The 23,437-nt window shown below is 38.8% G+C and overlaps 1 protein-coding gene across 7 annotated transcripts in view; it reads right to left on the minus strand.

Moving 5' to 3' along the window:
- Positions 1-23,437, minus strand: part of TCF4 (transcription factor 4) — a 416,095-nt gene that overhangs the window by 185,613 nt on the left and 207,045 nt on the right. The window contains exon 1 of one of the 7 annotated variants that reach the window (XM_025365674.1): positions 12,645-12,955. The exons of the other annotated variants lie outside the window; for them this stretch is intronic. The gene's annotated coding sequence lies outside the window, so the exon portion shown is untranslated. Of the gene's footprint in view, positions 1-12,644; positions 12,956-23,437 lie in introns of those variants that run through there. 7 annotated transcript variants of the gene reach the window in all.

The following is a 23,437-nucleotide window of genomic DNA, read 5'->3' on the forward strand; positions in this document are numbered from 1 at the left end:
TGCAGGTGTAGCTTCATTGTTCTGACTAGCTAGTCAACTTTACTCCTGATCCCAGTTTGGAGGTGAGACTCTGGGTTTACAAAAAAGCAGAAGGTGACATTATTCTTCGATTTCAAAAATTTCAGAGAAGAGCACTGGTTCTCTCCTACAGAATCTTACGATACAGGGACAACTCTGCCTTCATCCACAGTCATTTAAAAATCTAAATGTAAAATAAATTTGTGCTAAAAGAATTACAATTCCATTACAGCAAATAAACTAGTCATCCAACAACCTAGGAAATCCTATAAAGACAAATAGGGGAAAAGGTAACTAACCAGGCACATAGCTTGTATGTATCAAGTGATAATGAAAAATGGGCAGTAAACTATTTTTTTCTGGAAAAGACTGGCATTAACCCTCTCTTTCACTGATGTTCTTTTAGTCCTAAAAACAGAATACTCAGTAATGGCCTATAGCTCTGGAAACTGTCAGATCCCACTGGAAATTGTGAGTTTTGGCTGCATTTCATCACTGATTCACTGATTCACCTTAATTTATCTAGGTACTGTGCTGCCTTTAACACAGTATGAGTACTGAAATTCCAGGTTGTATCTTAAGGTGCCACCAAAAGTCTTCACTTTAGGGCTCTGCTAAGTGAAGAATTTCAGATTCTATATTCAATTCTTCATAAAGCACTTATATTTGTAATGCACTATCTCACATGCAAATTTAACTTACATTATTTAAGACAACACACCCTAAAACTCATTAAATGGACATTTTAGTCCATGTTTTTACAGATGAAGTAACTAAAATTAAGGGTAACCAGCTCATATAGTTAAAAAGGCTGCACAGATATGAAGTGGCGAAGTTAGCACACAGACCTCCAGTTCCAGTATCAAGACTTTCCCACAATACGACACCTCTGTTTGGAGTTTTCTAGATGTATTATTATCACTGCCTACTATAGCAACAACCATTGCCTTCTCACTACTGTAATCCTCTCCCCAAATAATTTAAACTCAATTCATAAAGTCAAAGAGTTCTCAAGTTCCTTGATGGATGAAAATGTCCGAATCGATAAGCATTTTGAGCGAACATCCTCCAGTCCATCAAAAACTACCTTTTCAGTGCAGAATAAAATCATTGTCCTAGATGATTTCACATGGCCCAGACAACAACAGCCAAAATCAGCCCCTCACTTGGCATCCTGCTTAGGAGAAGTGCACACATTATCAAATTAAAGCACATGAGTTTTATGCTTGATTTTCCGAACACAGGAAAATCTTTCATTGAAAAAACACTAATTCCACAGAGTGTGCAATTAATCAACATAATCATGGGGATAACTTAGCTGTTTGGGGAGGTGTGTCAAATAACTCTTTAAGGCCACTAAAGTACCACTTGAACCACCAAAGTAATGATTTTCTGAATCAGCAATTTGTACAAGGGTCCCCTAGAGACCTGAAGGACTAAGGGCAATCCTGAAATCACTCAACTTACTTCTAATGAGTAACTTACCATTGGCTTTATGTGAATAGTATCTTCACAGCGATGCCTACCCTATCTTATATTTTTACTGCAGTTTGAGTCTATGATAATTGGATATAACCAAGGCAATTAAGCACTTGTGTGGTCTTGGAAAAAACAGCATATGCATTTGAAAGCTTATTTTTTATTCAAAAGAACATAATAGTTTTTCATATAAAAATGAAAAAAAGCTCATCTTGCAATACATGCTAAAGGTGTCAAAGCAGAAATAAAATATTTTCACTGTATTTTTAGGCAGAAAGAAGACTCACGGTGAGCTGGTGAGTGTGGAGAAAAGCAATTGCCTCAAATTCAATTCATGGCTAAGAAACCTTGCTGATCAGGAGAATTATCAGCAAGACTTTGCCTAAAAACAGATTCCTGGGTTCTCTTCTCCATGGTATGTGAATTCAGTAGAGTCTGGCATTCTCTTTTTTTTTTTTTTTTTCTTTTTGAGACAGAGTCTCGCTCTGTTGCCCAGGCTGGAGTGCGGTGGTGTGATCTCAGCTCACTGCAACCTCCACCTCCTGGGTTCAAGCGATTCTCCTGCCTCAGCCTCCCAAGTAGCTGGGATTATAGGCATATACCATCACCCTGGCTAATTTTTGTATTTTTAGTACAGATGGGGTTTCACCATGTTGGTCAGGCTGGTCTTGAACTCCTGACCCCAAGTGATCTACCTGCTTCAGCCTCCCAAACTGCCACGGTTACAGGCATGAGTCACCGTGCCCAGCAGATTTTTTTTTCTTATAAATAAAATTCCACTGGTTATTCTGACCAGCTAGGGAGACAAGCAACCAATGTAAGTGATAGGCACAGCTCTACAGGTTACATTAGCTAAAACTCCAATAAACCTGGTAACATGATGGATAACAAAAAGTAGATTACTACTAGAACCAACCTATTTAAGCAGAGTTTTTTTAAAAGACAAGGAATTGTTGATCCCCAAGGTCATTTCAGACAGTTACATTTCATGGGTTACAGAAACCTTTCTCTGGCAGCATGCTAGGCTTTCAAATGTGCTCATCTCCCATAATGAAGGCTGTTTTTTTTTTTTTAAGAAATCAATTTTACATTGCCAAATTGATTCCCCTAATAAACAACAGTATCCCAAATATGAGAATCCTGGAGTTTTGTTAAGGTTGCTTCTCATTGATCAGATCCATTGGCCCACTGCTCTGAAAGCATCTCTCTTCTATCTCAAGAGTGGAAGTCACCTTTAGAATACAGGATCCAACTCTAGTGAACCTCACCTGGTTCATTCATTTAAAAGGGCCCTTCTGCCCCTTCTCTGACTGTCCATGTTCTGTGGAGGCATGACAAGTCCACAGTGAGGGAGAGAATTCAGTCCTTTCCCTTTCATTGGAGGAGATGGGTGACATTTCTGGCCGAACATAATAAAGACAACATCATCTGGGCAAGACTTTGTTGCCTGGCTAAATATTTTGGAATTTATTGGCAAATCTGAAGGAAATCAGCAGCCACATTTCACCACACATATCACTTTTAATCATAAATTATTTGCTGCTCATTTAACTGAATGTTCCACTAGAGTCTTAGCAACAGTAAATGTAGAAGATAAAAATGATAAAACTCTAAATAAGCCACAGTGGGATGGAAAAGAGAGGAAAAGGTTTAGTACTTTATTTGTTATAGAGTAGTCTACATAGGCACTTAGTTGTCTATACAGAAAAATTGCGTATTTAAGGACCATGGTACATAGGTGATAGCCTTAATTTTCAAGCTAAGTTTACAATGAACACGAATGTAACAGTGTTCATCTCTTAAACCACACACATTGGATATGATATCAAAACTACATCAAAAGAATGGGGGGGCATGACAATGTTATATATGGTATATAGACAGATATAATACATACATATATACACACATATATAAATGACATTTTTAACCCCAGACCGAAGATAATCCAGCTGCCATTTGTATAGCTATCTGTAATATGTTAAATGACCATTTCTCTAGCCTTAGCACTGAATACAATTGACCTATATCCCCTAAACATGAACTACTGAGAGAACCTGGAGGGGAGTGGGAGGAACAGCCCAGAATTCAAAACGCATTCCAAGGAAGACAAAGAGTAGGAAGATTGCTAACCATTATATTTATAGAAGAATGATGTTTTCCAGCCAAGCCTGCTCTTCAAGATCAACTTCAAGAGAATGGGCCCATAATAATAACCAAACTGCCAGATACGCAGGGCCACACTCTCCAGAGTCCAACCAGCCTGCAGCACTAATTATTGCTTAAGGAAGGGGAAGGTTGGTAGACGAATGGTCCCACGCTAAGATGTTTAAGAGAAGCCTCCCAATGACCGAATCTAGGAGCATGACTCAATCAAGAGAGGAAGGTGGGGAGGACAGGAAGGAAGAGGAGAGGCAGAGGGAAGGATGAGAGGGAGGAGAAAGAGAAAAGAGAAAGCAGACAAGGAGTAGCCAGAAGAATGATCTCATCCTATAAAAAGTATGCAAGAAAATAAAATGCATTACATATAATATGTTTACAGACTACAATTTTTAATCCTGAAACTTGCAAAAACTGTCATCTGAATAGTGGTGAATGAGGCCTAAAAAACATAATATAGGGAAATTCATATTTGTTGGGTGCTTTCTGTGTACCATGTGCTGGATGCAAGAGAGTCAACAATGGGCATTATTCTCAAGGAGGTAAGAGTTTAGATGACTAAAATACCAGGAGTAACACAATGCTATCCATCAGTAAGGATATAATGGGAACCCAGAGAAGCACCAAGAAAGAGCATCCAATACAACCTCATTGAAGACAAGGTGGTAACAGGAGAGACGTGTAAGTGAGATTTCATGCAAGTTGACATGCCAACAGAGGTAATAAGGACTTAATATTTGTTAGAATGCAATTCTTAGTTATTTGACAATGTTAAATCAAAATAAGTAAATACTAATAAGTAAAAGTTTATATAATTTATCCAAAACAAATTTTAAGGTAACTGGAACCTAAAATTAGAAAGAGGAAAAACTGGAAGAAAAAATAAAAAAAAAAAAACCTGTAGATGACACTTCTGCCCTTCCACAGCTCTAAGTTCTCTGTTCACTCCATGGCTGGTTTGGAAGTTTTTATGGCTTTTGCTTACAAATTAGAGAAATTTGCAGTATAAGACAAAAGAACTATAAAAATCTAAACTGCCTTCTCTGTACAACAAATACCAAACTGACTCAATCAAGTCATTTAATTTCAGAGATACACAGAAATCACCTACACAAATTAAATTATTATAAAGACTTTGATGGAACCTTGTCAACAAAAATTGGTGCCATTTTTGTTTTTTGTTTTTGGGACGGAGTCTCGCTCTATGGCCCAGGCTGGAGTATAGTGGTGCAATCTCGGCTCACTGCAAGCTCCGCCTCCCGGGTTCACACCATTCTCCTGCCTCAGCCTCCTTAGTAGCTGGGACTACAGGTGCCCGCCACCGCGCCTGGCTAATTTTTGCACTTTTAGTAGAAACGGGGTTTCACGTGTTAGCCAGGATGGTCTCGATCTCCTGACCTCGTGATCCGCCAGCGTCGGCCTCCCGAAGTGCTGGGATTACAGGCGTGAGCCACCGCACCCAGCCTAATTGTTGCCATTTTTAAAAGACATACTCGTTACCCAGAGCCCTGGCCATCACTACCAGGACGCGAGGATGCTCTCCACCCAGGCGATGGCAGAGGGGCTGGCATTCTTCCTCTGTAATTGCCCTGTATAGTTTATTCCTGTGTCCTGGGAGTAAAGAGGCCATCAGTGATTTGTTCCTTTAACATCTCATACTCTACAAACAACAACTGCAAAAGCAAAACAAAACAAAAAAGATTTTACTCAAACTGCCATTCTCAATGTCTGCCAGTGAGCATAGCTTAATCTGGTTTGCAAGGAAACCAAAAATGCCTTTATAAAGCATCATGATGTAAACGTACTCACATTTTCCTTGGCGAAGCAAGTGAAAACTATCGACCAACCAAAACAGGAATTTTTCTACTAGGGATTACCGACCACATCCATTACAAACAAATAGTCACATTTCAAAATTTCAATGGCTTATCTATCCCCTTTTAATTTCTGTTCCCAACTTAGTCCAACAAGAATACTTCTCAAATATAATCAAGCCAAGGGGAATATGAAAGCAATGAAAATATGTTTAATCGTGATATGCAAGCAACCACTTCAAAAACTCAAGACTATTACAAACGTTGCATGTTATTTGAACTATCAGGACTATCTATTGAGCAAAAACACACTCAAAACAAAACCTCACCTTTATTTCCAAATAAAAACAAATTAACTGCCATGCTCAGTATTAAGCTACAACTTTATAATCATGGTAAATATCTGATCAGTTATATAAAAATAAAATGAAACAAAACAAAAAACAAAAAAAAAACAACCTTGAAAAGTAAAGAACCTCACACACCAGTCAGTTCCTATCTGAGGAGCCAGCAGAGGGCGCACATGCCCCAACAAGAGCCGGCTATGGCCTGGCACTCCCCAAACTTATTTAGTACTAAGTCTCACCAAATCTGTACGGGGGAGGAGGGGTACAGTTGGCCAATCAGTGGCATTGATAAAACTAATGTGCTCAATTTAGGATCAGTAAGAAATATACACAAGTACACTGTAGTATTAAATACTGACTTTAACAGAGGTTTCTTAGCTGCTCCATGGAAAGTTGTTCATTAGAAAGATTTGTACAGAAGTGAGCTTCTGTCAGTTTTCAAGGTCACAGTAGTTTTTATTGCCCCATCTGACCTATATGAGGACTTATTTGTAATGCATGAATTTATGGAAGTAAATTAAATATTAAATTTCTAACATAACACATATTTTTGTGAGTATACTGAATTACCCTTAGCAAAGTCTCTTTTAGTGTGTGTATATTTCTGTGTGTCTTATACAAATCTATGAATTACCTTTTGTAACCCTACAGCAATCAAATATGTAGCATTTAATGGATAAATTGAGATATGTAAGTTCCTTATTTTCCCACTGGTTTGTGTTTGATTGATTACTTGCAAATTGTCTATTCTGTGTCTCTATATCACAGTATTTGCTTTGGGGTTACAGTAGTTATACCAGAAGAGTACCCCACAGCTATGTATGTGCACATACATACAGGTAGGGCACTGTTTATTGTTTTAAAGTTTTCCTGTAAATGCAAAAGTCTCAAATTGTTCCTACTACTTTCCAAGCTTGTTGAAACAATAGCACAAATTGAAAAAAAATAGTTCATAAAAGCACCAAATTAAAATGAACAACAAAGACTATATTATTTACTTTTACAGATAACAATTAAATAATCCACAACATATTCGATCTCTAATTTCAAATAGGTTAGAATGAATGGAAGGCCTGCCCCTAAGTTTTAAGCTAGAAAGCCTGATAGGATAATTAGCTGCCACTGTCCCTCTACCTAAATGATCTTAGCCAAAAAGCTTGATCTTAGCCAAAAAGCTAAGAAGCAATTCCTAAATGATTATTTCAACCTCACCTCTCTATTCACCAAACAAAAACAAAAAAGCCAAGTAACATATCTATCTATCTATCTATCTATCTATCTATCTATCTATCTATCTATATTTTAGCATTCTTCATAAACTTGAGAGAACTTAATTTATAGACTCTGAAACCCAGGTGGCCTATGTTACACACAGGTCACAATAAATAATATGCCTCCTTTGGCCAATGTGGCTAACACCATTTCTGCCTAAGCTTTCAGTTCTGAAATGTTTGCACAATCTGTTAAGTCCAGGGAAATTTAAATGATTTTGACATGCAGTCTGCTAAGGCCAGTGACGGGGATAATGCCTCTTTACGTGGGTAAAATTTTGTGGCATATAGGTCACTCTCTTAAGGGGAATCAACTGTGTGTCTCTTCTTTGCATTTCTACCACAATCCTTCATCTCGCAGCCTGGAGCTGAGAGTGAAATGCAAGAAAGGAGCCGAGTGCTCAAAGCAAAAATCTGCTTCCAGGACAATCCATTATATCTGACAAGTTAAATGTTCCATGGTAGGCCATATGGCATCAGAGCAGGCCCGACGATGGAAGAGGGGAACTCAGCAAATGCATCACAATTAAGGAGTTTGGCTACAGACTTTACTTTGAATTACTTATTTTGTTATATCAAAGTTTAAATGCAGTCCCCCACATTTTCAACTGAATTCCTTTGATGAGACCATTTTTCAAGAAGCATCACAAATTCTTTTCTCATCCCATTACTGTGGGCCCTTAAATCTATCTATAGGTGAAGGTAGACATGGCCATTTTTACCAAATGGAGTTTCAAAGAAGAGGACCTGTAGCTGCATTTTTAAAATGTCTTCAAGACAAATACTATGTAAGCCCTATCTGCTCACTAGATTAGGATATGTAAATGAAAGTGATCATTGGATTGGGGCATTTAAATGAAACTGATAGAACATTAAGTGAAACCAGTTTTCAATATTAAGTCTAAAAAATCTTAAAAGAACTGACATATTCCTGTTTCTTCTGTGGTTTACTTATTATCTATCAAATGAATGAATGGGCTGGACTGACTCTGTTGAATTTATCTCCTCCTAGCATGGCACCAAAAAGGAACTCTGTACATCCTGCTAATACCATGTCCCAGAGACAAGTTTTATAAGCTCCCTAAGACACTCTGATGATTAAAACTAAGTTGCCTAAAATAATATTTGTCATTAGGGACAATGTAATGTAAAGATTGGTACTGAATCAAGATATGCATTTATTACATTAAGGCAGGGGAAGATAAAATTGATAAAATCATTGAAATAGTTAATAGTATGCTACAGCATGTTACCCTTCTTTTAAATTAAAAACGAATGTTTTTATCTCTCTCAAAGAATTCTCAGGGGAGATCTGTACCTATAATAAAAACTGAAACAGCTTTCAGTAGAAGTATCCAAACTCATCTGCTCCAATGGTAATTTTATCAACTCCTTTACTTCCTGAGGATGATTTTCTTGAGCAAATTTTGTGTGTGTGTGTGTGTGTGTGTGTGTAGTAATAGGGAGATTCTAAACAATAATGATTATTGTTAAGGAATTCACACTGGTTTGCAAACATGAAATTCATAATGATTAAGAGAAACATGCACGCATTTTTCCAAAAGAGAAAATGTTAAGACTCGTTTCCCTAAACTATTTTCACTCTCTATTTCTCCAGAGGGTCACTATTTCCCTCAAATGCACCCGCTCCTGCCTTAATTAAGGATAACATTGTTTCAATGAGCCTATATATACTTTATAAGAATGAGTCATTTTGTTTTATGTTGAAACTTATGAACACATTTTTTTCTGGTGGTCTTAAAGTTATCATTTGTTAATAATCTAATGTAATGTTATATTTGCATCTCCCTTATTTTTAAATATGAGATGATTTACTGAATTATAAAAGATGGTATGTGGGATATGAATTGGTCGTTTGCATCCTGTATTAACAATCAATTGTTAAGAACTGTTATGATGCCTTATATTTTATTAAGTGCTTTTCAACATACATGCTCAAATGAGCTTCCTCATAATCCTGTTAGGTAGATATAACAATTATCATTTATACTTTCATTCTGGATGTGAGAAAAAAGGGATAGTTGGTGGTTCATTTATTTGCCTTAGAGTACACAGCTATGAAAGAGAAGAGTCCCATCTTTTGCCCAGGCCTACCTAAATGTCAGCATTATATTTTATCATGCCATACGTGAGGAAGCAGGGCCATTAAAAAGATGCAGTTTTACTTACATGTAAGTTCATAGAATATGCATTTTTACTTTTTATCCAAGAAAAGTAGTCAAATGTTTTGGTGTGTGTTAGTGCCCAGGTTGAAAAAGGACACACCTGGCACATAATTACACTTGCCCACACACACACAAACATACGTACAGGTTTATAAAATGTAGCCACATATACCTCAGCACCAACAGAGTGCATTGGGCCATTGTGTACTGTAGATCCTATTTCTGTGTATCCAGGTCCACACTTTTATTACTAATTAAAATGTCCAGATGGTAAAATAACACCTGATCCGAGGGGCTTTTAAGTACAGTAATTGTCAATGCTCAACTCCTACCTTGTTAACAAACTGGAAAATTTGGCCTACACTGAGTTTTACACATACTGTTTCCAAACCATCAGTAAAATGTAGTTAAAACTTTAATAATGTGGACAGAAAATGCCTAAACTCTTTAGCAAGAAAAAAAAAAAAAGTAAGATCTGACATTCAAATCATTACCACGGTAAGAAAGTTTATGGAATCCAACAGAAGGAATGTCGTATCATAGCGATACTATTGGGTTTTATCAACAAGAAACCTATAGTAGAGGGTAAGAATGATGTTAGAGCTATTCAACATCCAACCATTTCATGAGGCCCTTTCTTTACATCTTTTGTTTTGCAGATTCACTAAATGATAAACAATTCTTAAATATATTTTGTCTTGTCAAGTGTTTTTTCATTTTAATATATGGATACAGATCTTAATCGTAAAGCAAAACCTTTATTATCTTATAGAGTTTTTAAAGATGTAGATTCCAGAGCGACCCCTGAAATTCAAGTTAGGCAGTGGCTCATGAGTAATATACTTAGGGAAATCACAAATGCTTTAAAAATGTTTAAGCAGTTACTTCCTAATCCTAAGTGGATTCTTTTTTCTCAAGCAAACATTTTTGCAAATATTTAGGTTGCTTTGATACGCAAATGTTCTCCCAAACATTTCCACCAGCCAGCCACTGAAATCTCTCCACAGACCCCAACCAATGGGAAAGTTTGCAAGGGGAATATGAGAAGCGACTGAACGGGAATACTGGCAGGAACACTGGCTTCGCTGCCCACAAACAAATGTTGATTTTGTTGCAACACCTGAAACACAACCTCTGGGTGTCTTAGTGGAACCCCTCCTTTAAAATTATCAGTCATGGGGTTGTAATTCTCATTGACTGAAGCAGTATCTTCTAGGGAAGGTAAAACTGATCACCCACAGGATTCCTATTTCAGAGTTCAATAACTCCAGTAAATGTAGTTTGCTGCTGGACAGTGAAAATCCCATCACTTTAAGAAGAAAATGCCCACAAGAATTAACATGTGCAAAACAGGAAATGGAAAAAGCAACAAACAATGCCATGACAAAGGTCCCAAAAAGCCTTACAGGTACAATAAAGGACAACACTTTCAAAAATGTTCCCCTAAAGGAATACGCCAGTGCAGAAGATGTCTCTAAAGTCATCTTTATCATCAGCTCAAGAAATAATTCATGAAAATGAAGGTTTTCTAGAAATAAAAACAAGAAGGTGGCACATTCAAAACTAACTTGTCAACACAGCATGATTGCAATTATTATGCGTAAAAACAATCTCCAATATTCCCTTTCCCTTTCACACACTACTCCAAAAACATCTTCTAAACCTGCTTTTGGAAATAATGGGATTCCTTGATCACAGGACAACGAATCACCATGAAGTTTTTCTCTGGTTTACTCCGTCACATAAGCCACCAGAGGCTAACCACATTGACAATAAAAGCAAGTCCCAGGATTCTGGTGGCTAATACCACGCCAGGCATTTAGTGGGAGGAGAAAACTAACAGTGAATTTATCAAAGTGGAACATTCAGCATTATAAAATTACAAGGATCTGCTTCTCGGCGACTAACCTGCTTTTTCACTTCTGCCATCACTTCCTCATTTACACATATTAGAAGTTGGTCAAAGATTTCATCAGATGTGGTTTTGACAATAACAGCAAAGTGCCTAAAGCCACAGATTTTAAATGAGCCCCAAATTCAGATTTGGGGGGAAAAAGAACCAATCACAGCAGGAAGCGCTTTAAAAGAAAAAAAAAAAGAGACATTATCTTGAGCAGTTATTCTGCACTTAGTTGTACTGTGTGAAAAGAAAATAAAAAAGCTCTATAAAATGTCAGAATTAACCTATCGTTTCAGATTGCTTACAGGTGAAATTCTACCATCTGGATGGGCAGTTTGCCCACACAGAAAAAAGAAATAAACTAAAAGGAAAAAAAAAGTAAAACCCTCTTTTGCCTGCTATTTTACCACAACAGATTTTATAGGAGAGAGGACAGAGCCACCATAATTTTCAGACATGGACACACACACATTTACACACATGCCTGTGTACACACACACACATGTTCATGTAGAAACTGTGACAAAATAAAAGTTGGAAGAAGCAAGGGATTGAAATAAAATTCTGTTTCTTGGAGCTCCAAGAGTTTAATAAGGAGTGAAAACCTAGTCATTCTTAATCACATAAAAGGGAAAAGAGATTTATTTTAAATTTTTCATTACATAATTGATGATTCTTTCTGTTTTACTGAAATACTCTAAAAAATAAGGCCCCAATATCAAAGTTTCTCTCTTCCCTTGACAAGGCGTATTTATAATCTTTCTTTATGTTGGGCTAGCAACTTTGGGAATTACAATTTAACTTTAAATAAACAGGAAACTGCATCTTAGGAACTCCCAGAAGTCATTTTATTCATCTGAGAGTGAAAATGCCTATAAACGTTATAATTTGTAAAGAAATACACTTCTATTTTCCCTTTTTCTTAATCATTATACAAACCTTTTATTAAAACACCTGCCTCAGCAAAAAGACCTGTTTTAATAATCATCATTTTTTAACCTAAATATCAAATAGAAAATGAAGTCAGAACTCTAAGTTTTTCTTTCTAACCTTGAGGGCCAGATAGAACTTTCAGTTTAACTTCAGGCTTGTCTGTCAAACATGGTACCAGGTCGGTATCAAGTGTTTATCTGCCAACCTAAAGTTCCACATTTTGAAAGCAACACACAGATGCTTTCATAAATTAATAGCTCTCTGTGTGAAATATTTGTCGATATCTCTGGTGTGGGGTTTCTGGGTTTCCATTTTGATTGTAGAGTGTCTCCTAAAATTACATTTGAAGAACAACACTAAACCAGAAGTGTTGAGTGAGAGAATTATGGGCACATTCTCAAACTCTGACACTAAACCACAAAGGGAATAGATTAAAAAGAAAAAGCACACACACACACACAAAAACCCACTATCATCAAAAAAAAAAAAAAAAAAAAAAAAAAAACCCACCCTGAATAGAGAAATCGAATACTTGCTTTTCTTTCGACCTTATGGGTAGCACGCCGAGGGAGGCACCAGAAGATCTAAGCCCAAATACGTGACGAACAGTCGCCAAAAAGCATGTGGATGAATAAACTGTTGTGGCGTGAATCTGCCAGCCAGAGGACAGAACACAACATGCTGGGGCTTGGCTGTCCTAACATGTTTTACTATGTACATTTAAATAGTCTTGAAAGGGAAAAGGAAAGAAGGGAAAAGGTGGAGGGTTTGGGGTTTTTTTAAATATTAAAAAAAAAGTTTGCCAGAAATTCTCATACTTGGGTCACAAATAAAAGTACTTTCCTATTATTAAAAAAAAAAAAAAGAGAGAATCTAGTTCTTAGGCTAACACTCATCACATGTTTCCTATGATGGAAATTTAGGGGGGTGGTTTAAAGAGTTAAAGACTCCCTACCATTAATTTGCATCTGGTGCTTTTAGTGTGTGTGTGTGTTTTTTTCTTCCCTGAAAAGTTGGCAGAGCCGCCGATTTTCCATAATGCAAGCATTTGGGAATTGTGAGCGGAATGAAACCGATCCAATCTCCTGACTGCGACATGAATTTTCATTAATTACAACCTTGTCAGCAAAAGCATTATCAAAGCTGAATATGAAAATGCTAATGAGTCCTCATTTGCATATTTTTCTTTGTTGGAATGTCATTAATTATTACATTTTATGATGATGAATGCAGCTGTCGAAGCTCTCCGATGCATAATTAGCCATCAGAATGCCAGGAGCCGATCAGCATTTTTGGGTGAAAAAAAACAAATTTCACTTCCACTCTCCCCCATCCCAACACCACCAAACACACACACACACGCGCGCGCGCGCGCGCACACACACGCACAGACTCAGAGCCCTGATGATGACAGTCCTGAGGCCGGACTTTGGGGGAAGGTGAAAAGGGCTAGGTTAAAGCAAATTTATTTTTGCCTTAAAATTATTTTGTTTTTAGCCGATAACGGTCTTATACAATAGAAGCAGTTCTTAATAAAAAAAAAAAATCATTATTCCAGCTTAATTAATGCCACGCTTAATTATAACACCATGATGTCAGCGGTTTTAATTAAGTATTGGCTCCGTTACAAAAAAAACTCCTCACTGCAGTAAGAGTCACAATACACAGAGTTGTGCAAATCATTTCTGTGATATTTTGGTCTTCCGTGGTTCACGAACTATTCAGATATTAACAGGCAGCATTAAAACTCCACGCACACACGCGTGCGCAGGAGAGGCACGCGCGCGCACACACACACACAAACAAAATCAAGCAAAGGGGAAAAACTGTACTTTCCTACTACATTACTTGGATAGACTTTAGAGCTTACCTACTTGACCACTTTTTTGAGCTAAAGTGTAAGTGAAGATGACAAAACATAGCTCATCCTCTCTCAGCCTCTGGGAACGGTGTTTATAAGTAAAAAAAGAAAAACAACACAGAGCAGATGGGACCATTACACATGACCAAACCAATCAATCACAGATGAAGGGCCCAGGTGCAGCGCAGCCGTGCAACAACGCACCATTTCACAGTCTGTCAGACACACACACACAGTCGTCCATGAGTGACCCTCCTCAGCTCCCCCCGGACCTCATCTGGGGCACTGCGCCCCTCTCGCCTGCCTACACTCCAACTGACGTCTTCATAATCGCCCTGTCTTTCTATCTGCTTTGGCTCCTGTAAAGAGAGGAGGATGGAAGGGGTGGTGACTGGGGGGAAGGGGGGATGGGAGGGGAGATGAGGACAAGGGCTCACATCATTGTCACTTATGAGGAGTCCAGTCTTCCTCCTTCTGCCATCCCCATGGCCCCTCCCTCCCTAACCACCATCAGAATCGCTTCTCTAACCATCATTACGCTCATTAATTTTTAAGGGTGACTGCTTGGCTGCGGCACCCCAACTGTCTGCCATTAGAAATAGAAATTTTGTTTGTGAGTTTCTTGCCTGTGAGGAAAAAAGATGTGTGTCACTCGACAAAGTCATGATTAGATGGAAATGTTAGAAATTAATTAATTGGAAGTGGGTAGGAAGACTTTTCTTAGCCCCCTCCAAATTAGTTAAAATGAGACTCTAGTTACCCAGAAGCTTCCAAGGAACCAGCTCTGTCTCAAGATTTTGTGTCTTAAATAAATTCCACAGCCTTTGGCATCCTATATCACAAACTCATCCAGGAATCACTGAACCCAAATGAAATTGTACGTTTGCAAGGGTCACAAGCTTACACTGGCAACATAACTGAAACACCAACTTAAACACAAAGTTAGGGACAGGCTTCCTGCTTTAAACTCAGAATTCCTAATTCACAGCCTAACTTTCTATGGCTTTCAGCTTTCCTTTCTTTAAAACAAAACAAACACAAAAATACCAAACAACAACTGAGGGGGGGAGCGGAGAAAGACAGTAACCAATAGAATCAGAATGACAATACACAGCACTGAGGCCCACCTACTCCATTTGAAAAAAAAAACCTCATCACACCACATCAGAAAAAAATAAATTGGTTGTATTGATCCAATGAATTATTTAATCATGTCTTCTTTCTTAAGTCTAGGTAATTTATAACAGTTTTTGAGATCTTTTGATACAGTATAAATATTATAAAATGATCAGCTCTATGTACTCAAAATACTGAAAATGGACACTTTCCGCAGCTTTAGGAGATGACTGCTCATTCGAAGAGTGATTGAATGCTCTCGACAATTTAGAATTTATTTTGCCTATTTGGAGATGAGAAGGAGGTTAGGAAAGCACTCAAACCCTCCAAAGAACAACTACATGGCCACAAAATAGCTTAAAGGATTTATGTCCCAAAATGCTCATGACATTTTAGGCATTACTGAAAATTTACACTAAGAACAACAAAAAGTTTAATCAAAATAGATCACACAATCCAGCCACTTTAAGGATTAAGTCAAATTGTCATTTATGTGAAGCTTCATGTAATGGTAGAAAAATTGAAATAGAGTACAGGCTAAGTTGGGTGAGAAAGTGTCCTACCTAAAATCTGCATGCCATTCCATTTACAGGCAAAGGCAATTTTACAGAACACTAGGCAGATTGGATTCGTCGAAATGAAAGCTTTGTCTCTTAGCATGGGCCCTACCATCAACTCAAACATGTTCTCAAAATGGTTTGATGATGCACTTGTTTTTGGCTTTTTTTTTCTTTTGAGGATTCAGCATGCTTCCCCTATCTCTTCACCAATGAATTTGTCTTTTGGAAACTTCTAAGTATTGAATGAATCTTTCCGTTCCCCAGTGGATCCTATAATTTTTATGCTTAGTCCTTGTTAGCAAGGAACCTCATATCTGAAGTCAAGGAAAAAAAAAAAAAACAGAAAACATATTAACGTCTTCCATAGCTATGTAGGAAAGGATCACCTTGTGTTCTGAATGTGTATATCTTTTCCTCAAGAAACAGACTCTACACATTTGCATTAATAAATTTCTATTTTCAAGCTCAACAGAAATTGCAGTACAAAAAGCAGATGTGTACGTTGGGCTCTTTCAAATTAAATTTCCAAAAGCAGAGCCTATTCTAGCTCAAGATCAAAGGAACTAAAACACGATCTCCTCCCCCTTCCAATATAATTACAGAGATTTCATTTCTTTTGTTACAATGAGCACAACAGGTAAATCTTAAAACCTGAAGGATAATGATCAGGTGCTACAGCTCAGCTTTGCTGGGTTGCTGAATCGCTCTGCTCAGTGCCCCTGCTGTTTAAACTATCACTCTACAGGAAGATGGGAAATGCCTAGTGCTCTACTTTATTCTTGGAGATTTGTTTCCTTTTCCACATCAAGACTACAAAGAATAGTTCTGAGATGAATACAACCCATTTTACAGCAGACTTTAAAGAAGGGACATGTCCATCCTAAAACAGACACCAAGGAGAAAAAAAAAATATATATATATATATATATACACACACACACATACACACACACACACACACACATATTTTCGTACATATCTTTTATTGGTAGGCTACCTAAAAACCCTTTTGGAAGGATATGGGGTATAAATAATAAATAAGTGAGAACTGACATGATTGTGAAATGTCATATCCTGGCAGTCCTATAAAAGGACAAGACCCTAGGGAGGCAGAAGAAAGAGATGCAGCCACAGATCATCCAAAACTGAGGTTCGAAAGAAAATCTGTTCCACTTTGGAATGATTAGTATCATCTACTTCTTTGGGGAAGACAGGTAAAGAGAGAACCAAATTTAAGTCAATGCCCAAAAAAAGAGTGAACTTTGGGCAAGCACCCCCTCTAGGCTTAAACATCCTTGAGAGCAACTGCATTCTACATTTGTATTTCCATCTCCCTTTTAAAATTCTTGGTACCTCATTTCATCCTTTGCTGCCCATAGGCATCTGTTCCCCTCTAATTATTTGCCATTTAGAAAAACTCCACTGAAATTCCTTGTGCATCTGTCCCTTGCTTAGTGTATATTTGTGATGTTTAAATATGGTGCTTGATATTAGAGCAGCCTTGCATGTAAATATAAACACTTTTCTAACCCAGAAAAATATTTCAACACCCTCGCCCCTAAAGACAATACACAAAGTAAATTAAATACTACCAGTATTTTATAAAATAAATACGTACTTCTATATATATCATACTAACATACAAACATATACAAACATAGACACACAAAGACACACACACACACTCCTCAAAGCTTCTAGTGTGTCTACCAACCAGTGTCATCACAGTATAAGTTCCAGTAACAATGTTCTTTCCCGGAATACAGTCTTTTACTTTTAAGGAGCTAGGGTTTCCTAGCTGCTGAATTATTTTTTGGTCATAGATGAAATAAAACACTATTTTGCATAAAGATATCATTTCAAGGATATCTACTCTTGAGAATATAAGGGGCAAAAAAAGCTTTAAAAACCACAGTTCAATAGCATCAAAAACCCCAAATCCAACAGGTTTAATTTTTTCCTATATCTCCTCTACACACCCTTCCTTCTCCTTGCCCATTCCTTCATTCTTCCAGCTTCTTTTCCCTTTTCCATACTCCCTTCCTTAAAGAAGAGGTACTGGATGAGGGGAAAACATTGGAGTGGGAACCTGGAAATGTGGCTTCTAAATTTCAGTTCTGCCAATACCTAGCTGTATGAATGTCTATTTTCTCATCTGAATTAGAGTAAGTGATTCCTCAGCTCCCTTGAGAAATAGTTACTATTAACTATATTAATAATAAGAATAATGATTTTCCCCATGCCAAACACTTTGCAGTGTAGTGAGATGATTAGCAACATGGATCTGAGAGTCAAACCACCTGGGTTTGAATTCTAGCTCCATCCCTCATCCCTGCTCCCAATGAACTGATAACCTTGGCAAGTTACTGAATATCTTGATGCCTCCATCTTCTCATCAATGAAATAGGACTAGGAATAACATCTACATCATGCTATTGTTGTGAGGAACAAATAAGTGAAGACACTGAATGCCCTCAGCATTTGTATCCATTCTTTCTCATCTGTCTCCACCCACAATGAAAGTTTGCAGAAAAGGGAGTATCTTATGTTCACCACTACATTCACATAACCTAAAATAGTACTTGCTATCTGTATGGAATTGGTAAATAAAAAACTGTTCAGTGAATGAATGAATACATGAACAGATCAAGAAACGTGTTTTGTTCATCATGAGAACCAATGATTCTAAGACTGAACTATTAAATACTTAACTAGATGTAATTTACATGGGATTTTGCACTACCTCTGTCTTCAGGAAACTGATAATTTATTATGTGAATGAAAAGTGCAAACAACTATAGTTATAAACATAGAGAAAAATCACATTAGAAGTACATAAAATAAATACTTTGCCAAGTCAGATGAAAGCCAACTCAACTCTGAGGGATGGAAAGTCGGTTCCTATTCCATGATTCCACCAAGAAAACTCTCTGAAAATGTCAACGGTGACCACTAACGTAGTTAAAGCCAACAGACACTGTTGAGTAGTCATCTTCCTTGATGACCAAAAAGACAAATCTATCCCCTGCTTCTTAAAAAACCATGCTTGGCATAGCTTCTACAACATCACATTTCCCTTCTCTCCTAGTCCCTGGCATGCTCTTTTGTTCTCAATTGAATGTCTTTAAATCTTGAAAATCCTTCAACTGCTAGGCCCAAGGTCCACCTGTTACTCAAGACTCCATAAGCAATCTCATACCATCAACTGACATCTCTACAAACAGCTCTTCAACTGCAGACTCTCCAATCAGACATCTCTGATCTGTATACCCTTAAATTCAACTGTCTACTTGATCTCTTCACTTGACTGGTTAAAGGTACCTCAAAATTAACACCCAAACTCATGATCTTCTCCTTTCAACCTAGACATTTTCTAACGTTCCTGGGTTTTACAGAAACTAAAGAAGAAATAAGATTATATTACATTTGTTAAGAATCTCCTATTTCTTAGCTCCCATGCTAGATGCGTACATCTTACTTAAGTTTCACTACTATGCTCTGAGATATCATTATCTTCATTTTTAAGAGTAGTAAAGCTCAGATAAACCACCTCCATTTCATCACAGAGCATGGATTTCAGACTACATAGCTCAAAATTAAGAGGATAAACAATATTTGGTGTCAAAAAACAATCTTAATCCCTTAAGTTGGAGGCTCATTGCCTTGAAGGGGTTGTCGCATAGTAAGCCTCCCGATTCACACTGGAGAGGGATTTTGGTGAACTGAACAGAGGTCTACTCAGGAGAAGGAGGAGAAGATAGACAACATCTTAATAGAGCAAAACAGACAATAAAAAAGAGAAAAGTTACAGAAAATAAATATAAGTATGGAAAAAAACTGATTAAACAAAACTATAAAAACCGACAATATTAAATATATTTTGTCAATGAAAAGCTACAATGATGCAAATTTTTTAAATGCATAAATATATCCATAGCAAATATAGGAAACAAGAACCATCAAAGGCCCACAGACGGCATAGACGTGAAATGAATCCTTAGCAGGGTTGTTGAAAGTGAAACAACTTCACCTAGTGGCACAATCTCTCTGGCCAGGGCCCTGGGCCATCCACACAACACCAGGACCAGAAATTCCATGGAATCTTCTCCTCCATTTTCCTGTGGGTCCCTGCAGAAGTTGCAAGTTCTGCCACGTTTCTGCCCAACATGAATGACTACACTTCACACCTGGCTTAGGACAAAACATGTTCCCTTCCCTCGTACTAGGTGAAATCAGACTCTGGGATTGCTCTCACTCAAGAAGAAACTTCCATCTCTTCCGTGAGAACTCTTAAAAAGCCCATTTGATCAGTTCATCAGTGAGTCCTCATCAATCCAGGTGACTTGCTCCCTACCTCCAAATCCTGAAGATTCCACTATTTAGGTCTTGACATGATCTATCAGAAACTATCACAGTGTGGCTTACTCAGCTACTCACAGACACGTAATGGTTGCCTGTCTCCCTGGAGTGACGACCTCTGTGATGGGAATTACTCTTTTGGCATATGGACGACTGGGGGTTACCAGACAGAAGAAACTAGACATGTTGACGTTAAATGTTACATGGTATATTTTTAAATATAATATTCATATTAGAACATTCATCTCTCTGTATCCACAGCTTCAGACCTTTGATGTCTCCAGCTGTCAGGGAAAAATACTTTTCTAGCAGAGGAAAAAGTAGATGAGCACTCTTATCTCTATCAATCACAAACAGATCCCGTTGCATTTTCTGGCTCACTGGAGAGAATTTCTCCCTTCCAGTACTTGCCATGCCAAACTAACCACGATTTGTTACAGGAAAGGACCCTGAGTTGGGGGGGGAAGCAGAATGGATAAAAGGCAGTTCACCTTTTAGCTTTCATCCAGAGGCCACAACCCTGGCGAAGTCAATCATTTCCAAGTTTTCCACCAGCAAACTGGAAGAGGCAGATTCTTAGCACACAAACAATTATATTTGGGCTCCCAATTTAAAAATGACACTTGCAAGCCACACAAACCTCCAAAGCAGATGCCCTACTGAAGATACACGGGTGGCCCAAGATCACACAGCTACTGAGCAATGACGTGAGGGAATCAAACCCTACTAGGACTCCAAATTCCCAGCTCTTCCCATGCCTACACTTACGAAGACAGAAGCAGAAAGCAGAAAAAAAAAAAAAAAGAGTAGTGAGCGAAACAGAAGGCAAGTTAGACGTTTTTAACATTGTGGATGTTGAGGGAGACAGGTTTTAAAAGACAAAACGAACAGGGCTAGAAAAAAATCATGGAATTTGCTGTGCCACTCTAGGAGATGCCAAACTGCCTTGGAAACTAAGTAGTTTTTTGGGAAAGTTGCTGGAATATATCATACTGAGGTATTGACATATAGGCCTGAAGTGGGTCCCAACTTTCACATCATCCCAGGAGATTTGAAGTAAGTGATCACATTTCATCGAGAAACCACACTTTGATAATCACTGCCAGAGAAGAGAGGATCCATTTGCACATTTTGAAGCAAAGGGAAAAGGAGTCAGGGGAAAGACAGATGATGAAAGAAAACAGAGTGATGAAAAGAAAGGTCCCAGGAGACGCAAGTTAGAAGAAGCTGAAAGATGCAAATGCAAAAAAGGGTTGTCAACAGAATAAAAATGAAGCCCATTTTCCTCTAAGACATGGGGGAAGAAGGAGCCAGTTGGAGTTTAGTTGCAGCTCTTCTAAGATCACCTACCTCAAATCAAGGAACACATCTGAGAAACCTGACATCTCTTCTAAATTTCTGGAACCCTTACATCCCTTTGATTCCACTTTCTTTCTTGCTTTTTTTCAGACGGAGTTTTGCTCTTGTCGCCAGGCTAGAGTGCAATGGCGCGATCTCCGCTCACTGCAACCTCCGCCTCCTGGGTTCAAGCGATACTCTTGCCTCAGGCTCCCAAGGCTGGCCTCCACTTTCTTTATTTCTCTCCTTCTCTGAGGACTACCTGACCCATGTAAGGCCTTGTATTTCTGACTGAATGGTGAAGACTTGGAGCAAACAAGATGGCGGCAGGCGGTGATGAGAAAGAAAGATGACTTGGACCCAGGTCATCTCTCCGGCAGTCTAGGGAGATACAGCATTAGTTTGCAGGTCCTGGTGGTATCTCTCAAGATCCAGTGTTTCTTCTATTTCAATAAATTTTACTGTGGCACAAACAGGGCTTCAAAATCACTCAGGGAAAATGAGATAACTAAGGTCAGGGGGATCTTCCAAAGAAATGGCAACTAGAGCCAGGCAAGGTGGCTTACGCCTGTAATCCCAGCACTTTGGGAGGCCGAGGCGGGCGGATCACGAGGTCAGGAGATCGAGACCATCCTGGCTAACATGGGGAAACCCCGTCTCTAGTAAAAATACAACAAAAATTAGCCGGGCGAGGTGGCGGGCGCCTGTAGTCCCAGCTACTCGGGAGGCTGAGGCAGGAGAATGGCGCGAACCCAGGAGGCGGAGCTTACAGTGAGCTGAGATCGCGCCACTGCACTCCAGCCTGGGCTACTGAGCCAGACTCTGTTTCAAAAAAAAAAAGGGAAGTCATGGTGGCTGGCTCACGCCTGTAATCCCAGCACTTTGGGAGGCCGAGGCAGGCAGATCACGAGGTCAGGAAATCAAGACCATCCTGGCTAACACGGTGAAACCCCGTCTCTACTAAAAAAATACAAAAAATTAGCCGAGCGAGGTGGCGGGCGCCTGTAGTCCCAACGACTGGGGAGGCTGAGGCGGGAGAATAGGGCGAACCCGGGAGGCGGAGCTTGCAGTGAGCCGAGATCGCGCCACTGAACTCCAGCCTGGGCGCCAGAGCGAGACTCCGTCTCAGGAAAAAAAAAAAAAAGAAAACAAAGAAATGGCAACTAGAGAAGCAAGAGGACATAGGGAGCTACCAAAAGGTCGTGCAGGGATATCTCTGAAAGTCAACTCTGTGAAAGTAATAGCACAGTGCAATGGGAAATTCAGGTTTTCGGCATCTAAAAATTATAATCTGGGCTGGGCGAGGCGGCTCACGCCTGTGATCCCAGCACACTGGGAGGCCAACGTAGGTGAAACATTTGAAGTCAGGAGTTTGAGACCAGCCTCGTAAACATGACGAAACCCTGTCTCTACTAAAAAATACAAAAATTAGCTGGGCCTGGTGGCACACGCCTGTAGTTCCAGCTACTTGGGTGGCTGAGGCAGCAGAATCACTTGAACCCAGGAGGCGGAGGCTGCAGTGGGCCAAGATAGCGCCACTGCATTCCAGCCTGAGCAACAGAGGGAGACTCCGTCTCAAAAATGAATAAATAAATATGATAATCTTCCTTTGCAGGCTGAACTGAGATTTGTACTTATTCATCCTCTTCATGAGGTAAGGTAAGTAGCAGGGAGGAAGGAGAAAACTGAGCCCCACTGAAGACTTACTACATTTCAAATCTTACACTGGGCGCTTTACCCTATACAACCTTGTGAGGTTGGCCTTGTTACCTTCATCCCACACATACAAAAAGGGAGACTGGGGAGTTTAAGTGCTTGAGCCAGGATGCAAACTCACATGTCAGTGAGTGTGGAAACAGGGTCTCCCAAAAAGTAAACAAACTAGATTAATCATCTGTCAGAGAAACCCACTCTTCTACTCGCCCCTCTTCACTGAACATACGTGCTACACTGATTCTACTTTAATTCTGATTCTCTAAATTGCTTCTAAATGCTTTCCCACTATTTTGCTCATATTTGTGAAAGATTGTAAACTACTATGGGTGTAAACACTGACCTGAATTCCACAGAGGAGTCTAATTCCAGGCCAGCAGTG

This window comes from Theropithecus gelada, chromosome 18 (assembly GCF_003255815.1).
Source record: "Theropithecus gelada isolate Dixy chromosome 18, Tgel_1.0, whole genome shotgun sequence".
NCBI lineage: Eukaryota > Metazoa > Chordata > Mammalia > Primates > Cercopithecidae > Theropithecus > Theropithecus gelada.